Source organism: Aphis gossypii, chromosome 3 (assembly GCF_020184175.1).
Source record: "Aphis gossypii isolate Hap1 chromosome 3, ASM2018417v2, whole genome shotgun sequence".
NCBI classification, from domain to species: domain Eukaryota; kingdom Metazoa; phylum Arthropoda; class Insecta; order Hemiptera; family Aphididae; genus Aphis; species Aphis gossypii.
Window position 1 is genome coordinate 16,003,834 of NC_065532.1, and position 8,309 is coordinate 16,012,142.

The 8,309-nt window shown below is 26.3% G+C and overlaps 1 protein-coding gene across 1 annotated transcript in view; it reads right to left on the reverse strand.

Annotated features, from left to right (window-relative positions):
- The window catches only part of LOC114125298 (serine/arginine repetitive matrix protein 1-like), a 34,598-nt gene extending 33,355 nt beyond the window's left edge, over positions 1 to 1,243 (reverse strand). The window contains exon 1 of the mRNA XM_027988892.2: positions 1,109 to 1,243. The gene's annotated coding sequence lies outside the window, so the exon portion shown is untranslated. The remainder of the gene's footprint in view (positions 1 to 1,108) is intronic.
- Positions 1,244 to 8,309: the final 7,066 nt, after the last annotated feature.

The window sequence follows — 8,309 nt, forward strand, 5'->3', positions numbered from 1 at the left end:
TGAAAAATGGTTATAGGTACGTTTAAAACTTTGTTTAATTGTATACATAAAAAAAAACATTTTAAGGTAAATTATGTAAAAAATATGTATATATTATTATTTATTAATATAATGTAGGTAATAACTTTATATTCTTAACTTATTTAAGGGTATAATTGAAAACAATACTCAATCGTATAATTTATAAATAATTTACAATTTACACAAGTAAAATAACAAGTTCTGTATTTTTATAAAAACGTAAAATGTTATGTAACCTAACTAATTTTTATTTATTATAATATTCCTTTAATGTTTTGCTTAATTTTCGTGTTCTTATAATAATGATTGGGATATAATTTTAATTTAACAATAGTTGTTTATGTCGTTTACATGATAATATTAATTAATAATAAATTTATTTCATTATTTTTCTTTAGTATAGTTTATAGTTCTGTACATAAGTCCGTGGCACTACCTAAATATCTATCTTAAAATCTATATAAATAAATGTGAAAATGGGAATCTTTGTCACCCAGCCAAATTTAATATGGATCCATTTTATATTATGGACAAAATGGGCGTAGACACGGAGGCGGATATGGTGGATGGACCCCCCATGACTTTTTTTACGTATACTTAATACATTAGGTAAACCAATGATAATATAAAAAAATCAAATAGGTAATTTTTTTTACTAAATTTAGGTAGTTTTTTGGGGTTTATTATATCTCCTTACAATGAAAATTCCTGTTTACGCCAATGATAGGCAACGAAGTGCAGAAACATAGCATTAAGAAATAACATACGATCAGTGGTGTCGATGTTAATTTCAAATATACCTAAAAAAGTACCTATCCAAGTACATATAGTTTTAAGTTTTATATACAATACACAGACAATAATAAGACATTTTTACCTTAATAACGATTTTTATTTTTTAATATTGTTATAATTTTTAACTTTCAACTTATTATATATTAAATTATATATTTCATAGACCATTAAAAAGATCTGACGATCCAATTTGAATAACAAAGTAAAATAACCAATAAATATTAAATATCCATAGGCATAGTTATTTTCCATTTTAAATATAATATTTCTTATTTATTTATTACGAACTTACGATATTAATATAAAAGTTGGCTTTCGAAGCATGTCGAGCTACCGAGTCCCGATGGATTTTATTACCATGAAACTGTGTCGAAAATCCGAAATGGATGCCATTTTTTGCTTATATTGCCCCTCGACAAGCAGTGTTATCACCTTATTCTCTTTACATGATGACTATAACCACAGTTAAAGATATTATACAGGTTAACACTTAAACAATATTTTATAAGGCTGTAACAGTATATAATATTTTGTGATAACCGGTAAATCCTTCGAGGTTTCGACCACATTTATTTTATAAGACGTTAAGTTTAGTTTAGTTCATAATGTTTATTATATTGTCTACAGAAACTATCTTAAATATAGCTGAAATTCAAGAATCACAGTTGTTTAAATATGTTTATATCTGTTATTATTATCAATTAATTATTATTAATTAAAAATGGTGACATCTCAAAAAGCAATCCGACAAATAACCAAACGACATAAAGTCACAGAATAACGACAAAATGTTACCTGAAAAAAATCCCAATACCCACAGTGTTATATTACTCTATGCCTATACCACACTACCAACCTTATATTTATTGTACAACGTTCGTACCATTCTGATTTAAAAATATTCAAACTTCTTTAAATAATTTTAATAATTTTTATCAACGAGTAACATAAAACAATAAAATAGTTTTCAAATTTAACGAAAAAATAAAACAAAATCAATTCGTTAATAGAAATGTATTTAAATTAATATTTATGATCTCATGTATTATAATACATAATATCCCACTATTTCCTTACATAGTTTCGTTTAATAAAGATTTTCCTACAATAATAATAAAATGTAGTAAATAACTATTAGTTTTGATTCTCAACTTCTATATCTTTTCTGATAGAAAATTAAATCTAGTTGGTACTTTGAGAAGTCAAAATTAAAAATGTTCAGTACTTTGAAAAAATAAGGAAATAATTTTACCATAGTATTTGACAATATTTATTTCTTATTATTTTGTTGTAATTAATCGTTTATCATTAAAATTTTTACACAATGTTTTTATTCGAATTTTTATGTACCTTTGATATAATTTTCAAACTACCTATATGAGTAGGTATATTGACTGATTCTCTTTGAGTTATTTAGACATTTTTAGTCAATTGCTTTTTGGCCAAAAAATGTTTTTGATCTGTCTAAAACCTTGAACTTTATACAAGGGTTTTCACAAGTCATCATTATTGGGATTCAAAACAAGGTAACTTAAATATTATTTTTTATGAGCTTTTGAATTTATTTTTATTCATAAAAATCACAAAAATGTGTAAATATTTTGTAGTTAAAAATATATTACAAAATGTTCATACATGAAAATTGCCTTGAAAATTTAACAAAAGATTCTTCGATCGTTTTTTATTCAGAAATCTTATTTGAAAAAATTTTAAAAATAAAACGTAGATACTCTCGATATTAAATATACATCTTAGTGACTGAGTGATTCCTTTAATTTTTCCCATTTTAAACATATTCTTAAATATTTAACATATATTTTGTACGGTATGAGTTTTTCCTACATTTCGAATCTTCTACAATTAAATATTTTAAGCCAATTTGTTTGGTTCATTCAAAAAAAATTTTCATTTCCATTTTCTTAATTTTCAGAGTCATAGATATTTCTCGGCCTTTTACTAAAGTAGCTAAATAAACTATAAATATCCACAAAAAAGGTGAAAGTATAGACGAAATTTTTCAAAATTTTAAGGTAGAATAGTAGATACCTTATCACTTATATAGGAACCATTTAAATACAAAAAACATAATAATAAGATTAATTTTCTGCATATAGTGCAGAAATGGCCTCAAATTTGAAAATAGTCATATATTTTTTAAAATATTAAATTTTAATTTATTCATTTTTACTACATTTTATGTTGACATGCGTTGACTTAATATATTATGTATGATTATCGATTATGTATTTGTATATTTTGTAGTATTGTCATCTAAACGTTTAATTATTAATTAAGAATGCTGGGGATGAAAAATCCGTAGACTGGTTTTTTTGATGGGGAAGATACATCAGCTGTGTACCATATTACCGAGAGTACGGTTGGTAAGTGTGGTTCAATGTTTTTTTTTAACTAATGGCGTCTTGTCGAATTATGATAAGTGATAGTACCTATTTTGTCGTTATTGTGTGGCTTTATGTTGGGTGATTGTTTGTCGAGTGGCTCTTCGACAATTTATTAGTTTATGATTTCCATTTACAAATAGGTTTTGCCGGTTATTAGCCGTCTCATATTATTATATTCCGTGAGATTTTTCAAGACGTTATCACAAACATTTATTATTAAAGCGCATGCGTGGGGACTTAGTTTTTTATCTTTAATATTATACAATAATTTTACTACCGTATACTTGTAATAATATTGTAACACGTAAATACTGCAGATATACCGACAAAAACGTGAGAATTGAACTGTTGAGTAGTATAGTAGTAATGATTAATTTTTGAACAAATATTAATATAATTATTAATTACCCATGTAAAATGATTTCCCCTAATAAATAACCCTACGGAAAAATAAACCAGGATTTTTTTTTTTTAAACCGGTAACTGCTGTATGGTAGGTGTCAAGTGGATTTCGTGATGACAGAGAGTATAATACTTGGATTTACTTTTGACCCACAAAAGTACCAACTAGATGCGATTTTCTACAATAATGCTTCCCTTCATTTGAATATTGAAGGACTTACTGCTTCAAAATGTGATGACAAAAAAAAAGTAATTAAAAAACATACCTACCTAATAATAATAAATATTTTTAAAATCCAAAATAACCAAAATTAGTTGATAAAAATTTATTTACAAAAATTATAATATTTTTAAATTCGTTCTAATCGCTCTATATACTTAAATTTACTCACTAGAAACAGCTTTCTACTTAATGATATCTTTATATAAGGAGTATTCTGTGTAAAACTAACGAGTACCAATAATACGATACAGCACAAATGGTTATTATACAAGTAATTTTATAATAATATAGATACCAAATAAATAATATTTTTATAAATTATTTTTTTCAGACTTTTATTATTATTGTTAAAATCAATAAAAAGTAATAGCAACCCATTTATAAATAAATATTTTACGACCTATTCTCATTCCCACCAAATGGAAAATATTCGAAAAAAAAATGCATAAAAATCATATCGTGAGCATATAGGTTATTCACATAGAACTTATGCATACAATTTAATTTTTCCCGTTTTCTAAAATTTTCTTATAAATATAATATAACTTATTAATTTGTTTATTTTAATTAATAATTAACAATATAACCAATGACTGCAAATGCCAAATTGTGTTAACAGTGTGTAAACTGTAAAGTGTGTACTTGTATTGTGTAAGGTTAAATATTTTCACTTATTATAATATTATATACGATTTCACTAGTATATTATTTTCCAAGTCCAAAATATCTCCGATCAAATTATTTTAAGTTGAAAATAATATTTCAAAAGTATGAATGGCATGAAACGGTTCTCGATATTTTTTCGAAAAATTAAGAAATATATCTAAAAACGTTTATTATAGCTTTTTTATTCGTATAATAAAAAAATGTCCTGATGTAGGATTTTCAAAATCTTTGTAGGTACAAAATATTTTTACTATTTTGTATTAGTATATTTTTACCTAATATATTATACATTGTTACATTGTTTGCTTAAATATAGATAAATATAATACAATATAATATATATTATTTTTTGTGCTATCGGAATTGGTGTTTTCTCTTGATATAAATTATAAATATATTTTCAGTCTATTGCGTACCTAACGACTAACTTCATTGGAATCTAATAGTGTATAATTATAGCGTATTACTCTCGTAGTCTCGTTAATATCCTAGACCATTTTCTGTACATTTTAGTTTAATATCTATATATTATTTTAAACGGTTCTTACACGATAAGTCGATAAACGGTATAATATACGTGAAGTATATGCGTCTGTGCTATAGAGTAAATAATATAGATACGGTGTTCTCCATAAGTACTCTATTCTAAATAAGTTGACCCACCTTCGTGCATGCATATTAAGCCGCTGGGTGCTATAGATGCTTTGCAGTGATTGGTCGCCGATAGCCGGAAACAGCTAGAATGGATGATGCGCGTCGCCGATCAGTTTTCGTCAGTCGAGCGGGTCAATTTATTTGGAATCACCATTAAAGATATATCTATTAAATCTTGTTTGGAATAGAGTATATCAAGAGTACTTATTTATTTTATTTTATTCAAACTTCATTTTTAAAACAACTTTCAACTTTAAATCAATCATGATAATTTTAATAGCTATATTATAGGGCTCGGAAGTTGTGGGAGCTAAAAAAAGCAAAATATGCACAAAAAAATTGTAAAATATGCATGAAAAAATGTTAAATATGCAAACGAAATTAACCAACTTGATCAAGTCTGTGACAGAACAAACGAGTGAGTGATGCAATAGTTGGAATATTCCGGCATTGTATCGAACCTCGGCACGTCGCACTGTTTATAATCTATGGGGTAATAGGCAATAGTCGGAGTATTCCGGCAATGCACTGATTGTCAACCCGTTTGACCCACGCTTCCCCTAGTTCCCGACTACAGTGTGTTTGCCGCAAGTAATTTTATTAGAAGAAAACATCTATTTTTTTAAAAAAATATTAAACAAGTACCTGTAGAAATCTTACGAAAATTGAGAAATATGCCTTTTTTCTAAAATTGACAAATAATATGCAAAAAAATGCAAAAAAATGCATTTTTTATTTTTGTATTTGAACTCATCAATGTATAGAACGGATTTCTAGCTTGGTCTGCTATAAATTGAGAGCAAACAAAAAAATATGCTACTCCTACAACTTCTGAGCCCTAAGCCTATATACTTTCACATAAAATATATCTAGAATGTTAATTTAAAAATGGAATATAACAATAATGTTAATGTTTCATATTATAAAACACGAACTTATACCTCTGCCACAATCAATATCCTTATTTGAAGTACCTAGCAATAAGTGGTTTATTTGTATTATTATTATTTGAATTAGTATTTATTTTAAAAAGTTTTTGTGTAATAATTAATAAATTATCATTACATAATGATAATATGTATAATATTATGTGAATGAATAGTTATTTTTGGAACAAATTGGCCTTGTTGTATTTTATTACCTATATAATATGTAGTATGTAGGTATGTATGACGAATGACGATCTTATACTAGTATACCTACTACACAATTGAACTTGATAATAAATGGATTAAAACTGAAAAGTGTTTTGAGTCGTTTAGTCTAAGTTAATTATTATTATTATTTGTATTAAGCATTTTTAAATTTTTAATCATTAAGCAATTTAACGTGCAGATATTATATTGTTAATTGTCAATATAAGCAGTGGTAAATGGGGAAATAATAAAAACAAAGTAGGTGTTTATTATAGAATTAAAAAATAAAATAATAAAAATATCGAAACAATTTTTGGTATTGAATATAATTTAAATTGTAATTAAATCGTTCTAAGTACGCGGTGCTCGTAATCTTCAAGTACTTTTCCCGAAAATAACTGGAAAAAAATATATTCTAAATGACGCTTGTACTCAACGTAATAATATACCAAAAATCGTACCATATCTATAATGCATAACTTAATAATAGCCACGTTAAACACTGGGTTCATCTCAGACCAAAAACAAAATAAAAATGGTCGGTCTCCACTCTCCAATGTGTTAACAAAATACAAACCGTTGATGCACAAATTTTGAACATTCTCAGTACTCAGTAGATATAGTCCATTATTGTCTGAAACCATGAACATTGAATTATAATATATAATTTGAATTTGAAAGTTGCACCTTGATGATTTGTTAGCATAGACCATAGAGAATTTGGCTTCAATTCTTTATATAGTTTTAATATACTCATTATACTCTATTCCAAACACGATTTAAAAAATAAGTTGACCCACTCGACTGACGAAAACAGGTCGGCATCCCTCCAGTTTTTGACTACCAGTGACCAATCACAACGAACCTAGTATCCACGGCGGTTTAGTATGCATACGCGAAAGTGGTCATAGGCGTGTCCAGACCTCAATGGCTGGGGAGGCAAATTATAATATTTATGACTCTTTTCTCATATAGACATACAGTCATATATAGTATTATAATATAAACACCTGTAACTTTTTGTTATGTAAATATGTAAACATCTAAAATTTAGAAAATCTCTGTTACTTATGATGAAGTATGTCAACTGTCAAGTTAAATTAATGCTAAAGGACTACACAGAGCATTAGAGCAAATCATCAATGCTATTTGAAACTGAAATAAGGTAGGTACTTATCTTATTAAAGAGGTATAAAAAAAAATACAATAAAATTATTATTATTAAAAAATTATTAAATTTGAAAAAATGTTTATGTTATTACAAATGGATAATTAATGAATAAGTGTAAAAATAACAAATAATAAAATACAGTAAATTAAAAAGTTTTTTTTATAATTATCAATATACCTACACCTATTGGTTTTAATATTTTAAAACTTTATAATAAGTTCCAATTACGTCATCATTATTAATTTTGTAGACAGATTCCTGTTCAATACTTATAGCTAACAATGCTTCCAAACAATCTTGAAGAATTGAGCTTCTAAGTTTTTCTAAGTTTTGTTTTAATAAAACTCAACTTAGAAAAATGTCTCTCACACGAACAACTTGTAACTGCTGCAGAGTAGATATAGTTACTAATTCTTTTACAACTTTAAATATATATTCAAGTATAATATGAACATCTCTTCCAGAATCATCCAACTACTTTATATCCAATCTTCACATTATTGTTTGATATTTTAATATAAACCATTGATAGAAAAAAACCCTTTAATAAGTCGCTGGAAGGGGAGGCAGCTTGTGAAAGTCGATAAACTTATTTAGAATAGAGTAACTATGGAGAACACTGTCTCTATATTACTTATTCTATGGCACAGACGCATACTTCACGTATTATAAACCGTTTATCGTGTATGAGTATGAATCGCTTAAAATATTAGATATTAAACTAAAATACAGAAGGTAGTCAAAGTCTAGGATGGATATTAACGTGAATACTTGAGTAAAACACTTATACACTAAACTCTATAATGAAGGTAGGTACGTAACATACTAAAAATATATTT